The following is a 12,731-nucleotide window of genomic DNA, read 5'->3' as shown; positions in this document are numbered from 1 at the left end:
GGAGTGTGGTGCTTCTCAGAAGTATCCTTAGGGCATTCCCCATTTTCTTGACCTCCCCCATCAATTTCACCTTCGTGGGCAAAGGGAGAAGGAGTGCCAGGAGCAGTGACATTATCAGCATCACCCATGTAGCAGCTTTGTCCACCCACTATAACACAATTACAAAAGGATTAGTTAAATCTAAAGAGGAAGGGTAGGATACATCTGATTTGAGAATAGAGGCATACCCTGTGATTGAAGAGTTTGACTCTTCAGGTCAAGAAAGGAGATATACTCCTTTTAATCTGGAAATTATCAAAGATCTGAAAAAGGCTTGCACTCTTTATGGGTCTACATGAATTTGGCTTATGAAATTTTAACCCCTAATGATTGGAAATCTACAGCAAAGACATGTTTAGAACCTTGACAAAACTTAATGTGGCTTTTTGAATATAGTGAACTCTGTAGAATACAAGCCCAATGAAATAAGCAATCTGGAGTTATATCAGTCACCTTTAAACAACTAGCAGGAATAGGTCCTTATGTAGATACTTTAGAGAAGATTAATTATCCTATAGCAGCATATGAGCAAATTGCTTATGCTACTATCAAAGCATGGAGTACTCTTCTAGGAAAACAAGGAGAGGGGAAGTCTTCACAAAAATAGTGCAAGGTCCAAATGAATCCTTTATTTATTTTGTGGGGATATCCACAGACAGCGGTCATACAAACTACTGGTGAAAATGCAGCAACAGAAATTATAAGACAACTTGCTAAGGAAGGTTTGTAGAAGAATTATACTAAGACTACACAAGGATGTTCCTTTGGAGGAGATCATAAGATTCTGTGGCACAGTGAGTACAAATACCTTTTATGCCTAGGTTATGATGTAGACTTTTCAAGATCTAAACATGGGAAGACAGGGTCCCTTTTGGTAAGGTGCTTCCAGAGATATTTATTTGTCAATGCTTCCAATGTGGTAAAGTAGGGCATTTGAAAGCTCAAAGTTAGCATAAAGATAGAATGAAAAAACAGGGTGGGAGAACAAGACCCCAAACCCTATGTCCAAATTGTAACAGAGACTTCCATTGGGCATAAGAATGTAGATTGATTAAGAAAAATGGGAAGTGGAGCTTGGTGCTAGGGTCCCAGGCAAAAACACATGGGGCATGATGGCAGCTGATGTTACACCCAGAGAGTCTTTAGAAGCTCAGTACTACAACATGATCAATCAGCCAAAAAGCAACCTGATGGGGGAAAGGGATTAAAATTGGGGAAAATAGACTTACTTATATGTAGCTGGGACTACTGAGATATCCCCTGAAGAGATGAAATCTGTCCTTGTCCGGCTATAAATCCCTTGTCTCCAGACACAGTAGGCTTGACCATTTCAACTCCTGAGAGTGCTCACAGAACAGTATTCATCCATACACTAATTTGGGAAACTGAGGAATGTAAAACTAATATCCCAGTCACTAATACAGGTAGACAATGTGTGACTTATCACCAAGGAGAAGTAGTAGCATCAGGTAACTGATATATACTTCTAAAAGGCAATCTGGTGATATTTAACCAGATTTTGACTCCCAACAATAGAATGCAGGAATGTTCTGGATTGCAGCCATGACAGCTTATCATCCTATGCTTACTATCTATGTAAATGGCATACCATTAGAAGGGTTGGTAGACAAGGGTGCAGAAAATCATTAGAAGTGCCAATTGGCCCAGTCATTGGCTAAAGATTAAGGCAGACCCCTATATGTCTGGAATAGGAGAATCAATAGCAGCTGAAATTAGTGCTACCCCTTTGAGATGTATATTTGAAGGTGAAGGAAGGGTTTTTAACTCCTTTTGTAATAAATAAAATGCCTATCAATGTGTGGGGAAGAGACATCTTACAACAGTTAGAATTGCAATTGAGTATTTTGGCTATTTAGGCAGGGCTGCTTTTGAAGGCCTGCCTTCACTCTCACCTATTCCCATTCAATGGAAAACTGATATACCAGTGTGTGTAGAACAGTGGCCCTTATCTACTGAAAAAATTCAGACCTTATTAGATATAATACAGGAGCAACTTGACCAAGAACATTTACAATCTTCTCTAAGTCCTTGGAATTTCCCTCTATTTGTTGTAAAAAAAAAAAAAAAAAGAAAAGAAAAGAAAAGAAAAGAAAAGAAAAGAAAAGAAAAGAAAAGAAAAAAAAGAAAAAAAAAGAAAGAAAAAAAAATCTGGAAATGGAGGATGTTGACTGATTTAAGAAAATTAAATGAAAAGATTAAAATTATGGGAACTCTTCAGCCTAGACTTCCATCTCCTACTCAATTGCCTAGAGAATGTCCTCTTTGGGTTATAGACATTAAGGATTGTTTCTATTCTATCCCTCTGGATAAGAAGATGAAAAGATTTGCCTTTTCAGTGCCCAGCATTAATTTAGCTGAGCCTTACAAAAAATATGAATGGACAATTTTGCCACAGGGAACGAAAAATAGCCCTACTATGTGTTAAATGTATGTGGCTGCTGCTCTTACTCCTATAAAAAAAAGTATTTCCAAAAGTAATGTTGTTTCATTACATGGATGATATATTGAGATGTGCACCTGAGGGAGCAAATGTTAGAAGCATGTCTACAAAAGACCATAGAAACACTAAGGAACTAAAAATTGCATTTAGCTCAAGAAAAAATTGAAATACATGCTCCTTTTCAATATTTAGGATATCAAGTATATCCTAAGGTGCTTACAGTACAAAATCTTTCTTTAAGAACAGAGAAGTTGAACACAACTTAAATGACTTTTAAAAACTGACAGGAGATGTCCAATGGATATGTCCAATGTTAGGCTTAACAACCTATAAATTACACCTTTTTGTGACTTTTTAAGGAAACACAATGCTTTAAACTCACCACTTCAGCTTACAAAAGAAGCTCAAGAGGCTTTAAAAGAAGTTGAACTGGTTTTATCCAAGGTGATTGAATTACTCAAAAACTGTTGGAAACATCAGTTTTTACTACAGAAGAGACACCCAAAGAATCCTTCATCAAGGAAACAGTGTAATAGAGTGGGTGAACCTCCCAGCACAATCAGAAGAGAGCCTAGCTCCTTATCCAGTGCTTGTGGTTATTTTTTTTTAAAGACTATTAAGCAAGCAGTACAATTATCTGGGATAAGACCTGACAAGATATGCACATTTTATGCCAATGCGCAAATTAACATATGCTGTGAAACCATCCAAGAGTGGCAAATGTTATTGGCCACACCTCCAAATTTTACACACAGGTCTCCCTTATGTAGCCTGGCTATTACATAATTAACAATGGATTTTTGAAGAAACTATCCTTAAGTTTCCTCTCAAAGGATCAACTATCTTTATAGATGCATCCAAACATAGCATTTGTCCTGTATACTCTCATGACTTAACTATAAAGAGAGTAGTCAGAACTCTGTTTCAGTCCACTTAGCAGAATGGATTGTATTTAATTTCCTTACAGGAGATGTAAATATAATATCTAATTCAGCCTATTCAGTAGGTGTGGTACAAAGAATTTCCACAACACAAACAAAATTTGTAGCTTCTTATATATATCAGTTCTTTAAGGAACTCCAAGAGAAAGTGAGAAAGCATCCAGAAACATTTATATTCTATAATTTCTCTAATATATTCTATAATTGTCTATAATTTTCTTTCTCTGTTTTCAACCTACCTGGTTTAGGTATTAGTACCATGTCTGTGTCATAAAAGGAATTTGGTAGGACTCCTTCATTCCCTATTTTTTTCAAATAGTTTATATAGCATTGGGGCTAATTGTTCTTTAAATGTTTGGTAGAATTCACATGTAAATCCACTTGGTGCTGGAGATTTTTTCTTAGGAAGTTGATTAATAGCTTGTTCTATTTCTTTTTCTGAAATGGGACTATTTAAGCAATTTACTTTCTCCTCTGTTAATCTGAGAAGCCTATATTTTTAGAGGTAGTCATCTATTTCACTTACGTTATCAAATTTATTGGCATAAAGTTGGGCAAAGTAACGCCTTATTATTGCTCTAATTCCCTCTTCATTGGTGGAAAGTTCTCCCTTTTCATTTTTAAGACTACTAATTTGATTTTCCTCTTTCCTTTTTCTAATCAGATTTATCAAAGGTTTATCAATTTTATTTTTTTTTCATAAAAACAACTCTTAGTTTTATGTATTAATTCAATAGCTTTTTACTTTCAATTTAATTAAGTTCTTCTTTTAATTTTAGAATTTCAAGTTTAGTATTTGATTGAGGGGTTGTAATTTGATCTTTTTCTAGATTTTTAAATTGCAAGCCCAATTCATTGATCTTCTCTTACTCTATTATTCAAGTAAGCATCTAAGGATATAAAATTTCTCCTTATTACTGCTTTGGCTGCATCCCACAAATTTTGGTATGCTATCTCACCATTGTCATTATCTTGAGTGAAATTATTAATCATGTCTGTAATTTGTTGTTTCACCCAATCATTCTGTAAGATGAGATTATTTAGTTTCCAATTACTTTTTAGTTTATTTACCCCTAACTTTTTGTTGAATGTAGTTTTTATGGCATCATGATCTGAAAAGAAACCATTTACTATTTCTGCCTTTCTGCATTTAAATTTGAGGTCTTTATGTCCTAATATGTGGTCAATTTTTGTGTAGGTTCCATGACCTGTTGAGAAGAAAGTATACTCCTTTATGTCACCATTCAGTTTTCTCCAGAGATCTATCATAACTAATTTTTCTAATATTCTATTTACCTCTTTAATTTCTTTCTTATTTGTTTTGTGATTTGATTTATCTAAATCTGAGAGTGCAAGATTGAGATCTCCCACTATTATAGCTTTGCTGTGTATTTCTTCTCACAACTCTCTGAACTTCTCCTTTAGGAAGTTAGATGCTATACCACTTGGTGCATATATGTTTAATACTGATATTGCTTCATTATCTATAGTACCCTTTAGCAAGATATAGTTTCCTTCCTTATCTCTTTTAATTAGATCAATTTTTGCTTTTGCTTGATCTGAGATAAGGATGGCTACCCTTGCTTTTTTGATTTCACCTGAAGCATAATAGATTCTGCTCTAGCCTTTTACCTTTATTCTGTATGTATCTCCCTGCTTTAAATGTGTTTCCTGTAATATTATTGTTTGGTAAGAAATGACCAACAGGATGATTTCAGAAAGGCCTGGAGAGACTTACACGAGCTGATGCTAAGTGAAACAAGCAGGGCCAGGAGATCATTATATACTTCAACAACAATACTATATGATGACCAATTCTGATGGACCTGGCCATCCTCAGCAATGAGATGAACCAAATCAGTTCCAATGGAGCAGTAATGAACTGGACCAGCTAAACCCAGCGAAAGAACTCTGGGAGATGATTAAGAACCATTACATTGACTTCCCAATCCCTATATTTTTGCCTGCCTGCATTTTGGATTTCCTTCACAGGCTAATTGTACAATATTTCAGAGTTCAATTCTTTTTGTACAGCAAAATAACGGTTTAGTCATGTATACTTAATATATTTAACATCTACTGGTCATCCTGCCATCTGGGGGAGGGGGTAGGGGGAAGGAGGAGAAAAATTGGAACAAGAGGTTTGGCAATTGTCAATGCTGTAAAGTTACCCATACATATAACCTGTAAATAAAAGGCTATTAAAAAAATAAAATAAATGTGTTTCCTGTAAACAACATCTTATAGGGTTCTGACTTTTGATCTAGTCTGCTATCCACCTCCACTTAATGGGAGAGTTCATCCCATTCACATTTGTGGTTAAAATGACTAATTCTATATTTTCTGCCATCTTATTATCTCCAGATTATGCTTTTCTTTTTCTTGCTACGCCCCCCCCCCAACCCTCTTTCCCAGTTTTAAACTTATGGGCCCCACTTGTATCACTCTGCTCACCTTCTTTAGGATCCCTCCCTTCCCCTTTTGAATCTCTCCCCCTTTCTTGTACCCTTCCATCATTACTCTTTTCCTTTTCCTTTTTCCTCCCCCCCCCTTTTAATGACATAAGAGAAGATGCTCTGTAAAACAAATATGTCAATTATTTTCTCTTTGAGCTAACACTGATGAGAGTTAAGATTCACACAATGTTCCTTCTTCTCTCTAAATTTCCTCAGATATGATAGTTTTCCTTTGCCTCTTCTTGGGATGTAGTTTCCCTCTTTTTACCCCTCCTTTCCCCTTTTTCTGACACTATCCCTTTTCTATTTCTACTTCCCTTTTTAATGTTATGTCAGTAAAACCAATTCATACAGATAGTCTTTATCTATATCCACAACAGAAATACAGTTCTTAAGAGTTCCTTTTACCTTTTCTACTTCTCTTGAGTCCTGTGGTTGGAGATCAAATTTTTTGTTTAGTTCTGTTTTTTTTTTCCTTAAAAACAAATGGAATTCATCTGTTTCATTAAATGTCCATCTTCTTCCATGGAAGAAAATGCTCAGTTGTCTGTGTAGTTTTTCCTTGGCTGCATTCCAAGTTGTTTTTTTTTTTTTTTTTGCCTTTTGGAATATCAGATTCCAGGCCCTTCAATCCTTTAATGTGGAGGCAGCCAGATCTTGGGTGATCTTTATTGTGGCACCTTGGTATTTGGATTGTTTTTTTTTTTTTGTGGCTGCTTGTAATATTTTTTCCTTAATCTGATAGTTCTGAAATTTGGCCAAAATATTCCTTGGGGTTTTTATTTTAGGGTCCTTTTCAGAAAGTGTTAGATGAATTTATTCAATACCTATTTTACCTTCTGATTCTATTACATCTGGACAGTTCTCTTTGATGATTTCCTGTAAAATAGTATCTAGGCTCTTTTTTTCCATCTTAAATTTTGCATAGCTTCTCTTTTCTTTCCCCATTTTTCTTCTAACTCTCTTTTAATATTTTTAATGGTCTCTTTTAGGAGAGCATGATATGATGTGGGCCATATAACATTTCCCTTTGGTATATTGTCTGGATACTGTTTGCTATTAGTCTCCTTGGGGTTGCAAACATGCTCTCTTTCTGTACAGAAGCTGTCCATCATTCTTTTCATTTTTTTACTCATTTTTTAAAGCATTTAGGTTCTGCTTTCAGGGCAAGAAGGTTACCAGCTTCCTCTGCAAAACAGGGATAGGTATAAATGGATTACAAAGGGTAACAAGGTATGGGAGTGCTCTAGGGAAAAAGTCTCCTCTCCCTCCCCACCGGAAGTGATTCAGACCTGGTTAGCACTGACCCGAGCTGTGAAAGTGCACAGTGAAGAACCCCCACTGGCATCTCACAAATTTTGGTATAAGATCTCATTATTGTCATTTTCTTGGGTGAAAGTATTAATTATGTCTATGATTTGCTATTTCACCCTATCATTCTTTAGTATGAGATTATGTAGTTTCCAATTATTTTTTGGTCTATTTTCCCCTGGCTTTTTATTGAATGCAATTTTCATTGTCTTGTGGTCTGAAAAGGGTGCATTTACTATTTCTGCCTTATTGCATTTGAATTTGAGGTTTTTAGGTACTAATATATGATCACTTTTTGTATAGATTCCATGAACTACTGAGAAGAAAATATACTCCTTTCTGTCTCCATTTAGGTTTTTCCAGAGATCTATCATATCCAACTTCTCTAGTATTCTATTTATCTCTTTGACTTCTTTCTTATTTATTTTGTGGTTTGATTTATCTAATTCTGAGAGTGCAAGGTTGAGATCCCCCACTATTATAGTTTTGCTGTCTATTTCTTCTTGCAGCTCTCTTAATTTTTCTTTTAAGAATTTACGTGCTACACCACTTGGTGCATATATGTTTAATATTGATATTGTTTCACTATCTATGCCACCTTTAGCAAGATATAGTGCCCATCCTTGTCTCTTTTAATTAGATCAATTTTTGTTTTTGCTTGATCTGAGATCAGGATGGCTCCCCCTGCTTTTTTGACTCTTGAAGCATAATAGATTCTGCTCCAACCTTTTACTTTTACTCTGTATGTATTTCCTTGCTTCAAGTGTGTTTCCTGTAAATAACATATTTTAGGATTCTAGCTTTTAATTCATTCTGCTAACTGCTTTCTCTTTATGGGGGTGTTTACCTCATTAACATTTATGGTTAAAACGACCAGTTCTGTATTACTTGCCATCTTGTTAACCCCTGCTTATGCTTTTCTCATTTCCTTCCCCCATATCCCCTCCCCAATATTAAACTTGCAAGTACCACTTGCTTCTCACAGCCCTCCCTTTTTAGTATTTCTCCCCCCACCTCCTACCTTAGAGTTCCTCCTTCTATCTTACCCCTTTTCCTCACACTTTTTGTATTCCCTTCCATTTAGCTTACTCCTTCCTTTTTTCACTTTCCCCCTCTTACTTTTTAATGAGGTGGAAGAAGTTTCACCATAAATCGAATATGTCTAATATTTTTCTCTTTAAGCCAATTATAATGGCAGTAAGATACACACCATGTTCATCTGCCTCCATACTTTCTCTCAGATATAATAGGTTTCCTTTGCCTCTTTGTGAGATATAGTATCCTCACTTTACCCCCTTTCTGGTACAATTTCCTTTCTATCTCTAATTTCTGGAACAAATTATACACGTGTTCTTTATATGTTTTTTATAGCAGAAATATAGTTCCCAAGATTTCTTTTTACCCTTTTAGGTTTCTCTTGAGTTCTATATTTGGAGATCAAAGTTTTTGTTTAGTTCCAGTTTTTATAGCAGAAATAGATGAAATTCACTTATTTCATTGAATGTCTATCTTCTTCTGTAAAAAAACATGATAATTTTGGCTCAGTAAGTTATTTTTGGCTGCATACCAAGTTCCTTAGCCTTTCAGAATATCAGATTCCAGGCCCTTCAATACTTTAATATGGATGCTGCTATATTCTGAGTAATCCTTATGCTGTCTCTTCTATATGTAAATTGATTTTTTCTAGTGACTTGCAGTATTTTTTCCTTTGTCTGATAGTTCTGGAATTTGGACACTATATTTCCTGGGGTTTTGATTTTAGGGTCCCTTTCAGTAGTTGATTGATGAATTCTTTCAATATCTATTTTACCCTCTGTTTCTATGATTTTGGGCAGTTCTCTTTGATAATTTCTAGGAAAATAGGCTCTTTTTTTCATTATATTTTTCAGGAAGTCCAATAATTCTCAGATTCTCTCCTAGATCTATTTTCCAGGTATATTGGTTTCCCAAGAAAGTATTTGACATTTTTTCCCATTGGTTCTTGTTGTCTCCTTGAATTATGCAATTCCATTTGTTCAATTCTGATTTTCAATGAATTATTTTCTTCACTCACTTTTTAATATCTTTTTCTAATTCTCCAATTGAGCTTTTAAGTGAGTTGTTTTGTTCTATGGAATTTTTTTTCCATTTCACCAATTTTATTTTTAGAGAGCTATTTTCTTTTTCTAATTCACTAATTCTGTTTTTCAAGGATTTGATTTCTTTATCCATTCTATCTTTAAATGAGTCAGATGACTTGTCCAGACTCTCTTACCAAGCTTCCCTTTCCTTTTCCTATTTTCCTTCTAGCTCTCTTGTGAGAGCCTTTTTAATTTCTTCTATGAGAGTCTTGTGTGTTGAAGATCAGATTTACTCCCTTTTGGGGATTCATCTGGAGACAGTCTGTTTTTAGTCTCCTCAGGGTTTAAAGTCTGCTCTCTATCCATATAGAAGCTATCAATAGTTAGAGTCCATTTAAATTTTTTGCTCATTTTGTCAAAGAAGAATCAAAGAAAAAAAGGGGTTGGATGGTATTACTGAGCTTCCTCTACTGACTGCAGGGGGTAGCAGCGAGGCACTAACAGAACAGCCATAGCTGTGCTGCATCTGCTCTCTGAGACTCTGAGAGTGTGCTGAGACACTCTTGTTGGGTGTGGCCAGGTCCTAAGAGACCCTAGCTTTTAAGGGTTATAGTCTTTACCTCCTGTTTTTACAAAATCCTCTGTTGATCTACTGGCTTGCTGCTAGGGCAAAGCATCCACATCAAGGTAAAATCTCCCTTTATAAACAGCTAAGATTACATCCCATCTCTCTCAAGTCATCTCAGTGTGAGCTGCCTTCTGTACTCTCTCTGTGTGCTGTGATCTGCTGCCTGCCTTCAGTCTGTGCCCGATCTAACTATCCCCACCATGAGCAAAAATAGACCTTTTCTGGCTAATTTCAAGGATATCTTCTGTTGGTAATTATTTGTGTTTTTTTTTTTTTTCAGTCAAGCACTAATTCTGAGATCTTGTCATGAAATAAATTCTGAAAGCAAAGATGGAGATTAAATAGATGTATGTGTCCTCTCCACCATCTTGGTCCCAGCTTCTTTTTTTCATCATTTTTTTTTCAAATAGTCCAGTAATTCTTAGATCGTCTCTCCTGGACATATATCCTATGAGATATTTTACATTTTCTTCATTTTTTTCATTTTTTTTTGTTTTTCTTTCCCTAATTATTGATGCCTCATTGAGTGATTTACTTTCATTTGTCCAATTCTAATTTTTAATGAATTATTTGATTTAGTTAGCTTTTTTTAAACCTCTTTTTGCATTTGGCCAATTATAGTTTTGTTTTATTTTAGTTTTTTTCTAACAATTTATTTTTGCTTTTAATACACATTGATTTCTCAATTATGTTGGGGGAGACAAATCAGAGCAAAGGGGAAAAACCGAGAGAGAGTAAAAAAATAGAAAAAAAAGAAGTGAACACAGCATATGGTGATAAATATTCAGGATCTTTAATTCTTTTTTGGGATGCAGATAGCATTTTCTGTCCAAAGTCTATTGGGATTGTTTTGAATCACTGAATCACTGAAAAGAACCACATTCTTTTTTATTTTTTATTAAAGCTTTTTATTTACAAAACATATGCATGAGTAATTTTTCAACACTGACCCTTGCAAAACCTTGTGTTACAAATTTTTCCCTCCTTCCTTCCATCCCCTCCCCAAATAGCAGGTATTCCAATACATATTAAATATGTTAAAATATATGTTAAATCCAATATATGTATACATATTTATAAAGTTAGCCTGTTGCCCAAGAAAAAATGGATCAAGAAGGAAAAAAAAAAACTGAGAAGGAAAGCATGCAAGCAAACAACAACAGAAAGAGTGAAAATGATACGTTGTTGTCCATACTCGGTTGCTATCAATCTCTCTCTGGGTGTAGATGGATCTTTTCACCAGAAGATTTGGAAGTGATCTGAATCCCCTCATTATTGGAAAGAGCCAGGTCCATCAGAATTGATCATCATATGATCTTTTTGTTGCCTTGTACAATGACATCATTGTTCTGCTCATTTCACTTAGCTTCAGTTCATTTAAGTCTACCCAGGCTTCTCTAAAACCATCCTGCTGGTCATTTCTTATAGAAAAATAATATTCCATCACATTCATATACTATAACTTGTTCAGCCATTCTCCAACTGATGGGCATGCACTCAGTTTCTAGTTTCTTGCAACGATAAAAAGGGCTGCCACCAACATTTTTGTACAAGCCCAGTAGAAACATTTCTGGATCAAAAAGAATGCACAGTTTGATAACTTTTTGGGCATAATTCGAAATTGTTCTCCAGAATGTCTGAATCCATTCATAATTGATTTTAATTTTTTTAATTTAATTTGCATGATTCAATCATTGCACATTCTTTTTGTTATTATGTAGAATGTGTTCATGGTTCTGGTTGTTTTACTCAGCCTCAGTTTGTGTCAATCTTTGCAGGCCTTTTAAAAAATCAGCTTATTCATAATTTTTTACAAAACAATGATATTTCATTATCTTCATATACCACATCTTGATCAGCCATTCCCCAACTGATGGGCATCTACTCATTTCCCAAATTCTTTGGCATTTACATTTTTATAGTCTTTTGGGCATATTCCATTACAATGCCATAGTGTCCCAGTTTGCCCACATTCCCTCCATATCACTATATTTTCCTGTCATCTTAGACAATCAGAGATGTCAGAGTTGTTTTAATTTGCCTTTCTCTAAACAATAGTGATTTAGATCATATTTTTCATATGACTATAAATGATTTTAATTTCATCATCTGAAAATAATCTATTCATATCCTTTGACTATTAATTGGGGAAAATCTTCTATTCTTATACTTTTGAAACACTTCTTTATACATTTAGATCTCATTTAGAAATGAGATCTTTATCAGAAAAACTGGTTGTAAAGATTTTCTCCCAGCTTTGTACTCCTCTTTTAATTTTGTTCATATTGGTCCAAATGTTTTTAATCTAATGTAATCAAAGTTGCTCATTTTGCCTTTCATAATGTGCTGTCATTTTTCTTTAGTCATAAATTTTTCCTTTCTCCAAAGATCTTATAGGTAAACTATCCTTTACTTTCTTAATTTGCTTATGGTAGCATCCTTTTTGTCCAAATCATATGCCCATTTTAATGTTATTTTGTTATTGGATGTGAGATGTAGGTCTAAGCTGAGCTTTTGACATTATTTTCCAGTTTTCCCAGAAATTTTTGTCACATAGTGAGTTCTTATTTCAGAAGCTAGGTTTTGGGGGATTTATCTACTATACTACAGGCCTTGATTATTGTGCCATGTGTATCTAATCTATTCCACTCATCCACCACTCTATTTCTTAGCCAATGCCAAATTGTTGTGATGACTGCTGCTTTTAGTTTTAAGTTTGGTTCTGCTAAGTAATCATCCTTTGTATTGTTTTCCTTAGTGTTCTTGATCTTTTGTTCTTCCATTTGAATTTTGCTATTATTTTTTCTAGTCCTATAAAATATTTTCTGGCTTTTT

Source organism: Antechinus flavipes, chromosome 5 (genome assembly GCF_016432865.1).
Source record: "Antechinus flavipes isolate AdamAnt ecotype Samford, QLD, Australia chromosome 5, AdamAnt_v2, whole genome shotgun sequence".
Taxonomy (NCBI): domain Eukaryota; kingdom Metazoa; phylum Chordata; class Mammalia; order Dasyuromorphia; family Dasyuridae; genus Antechinus; species Antechinus flavipes.
This window is presented reverse-complemented; position numbering follows the sequence as displayed.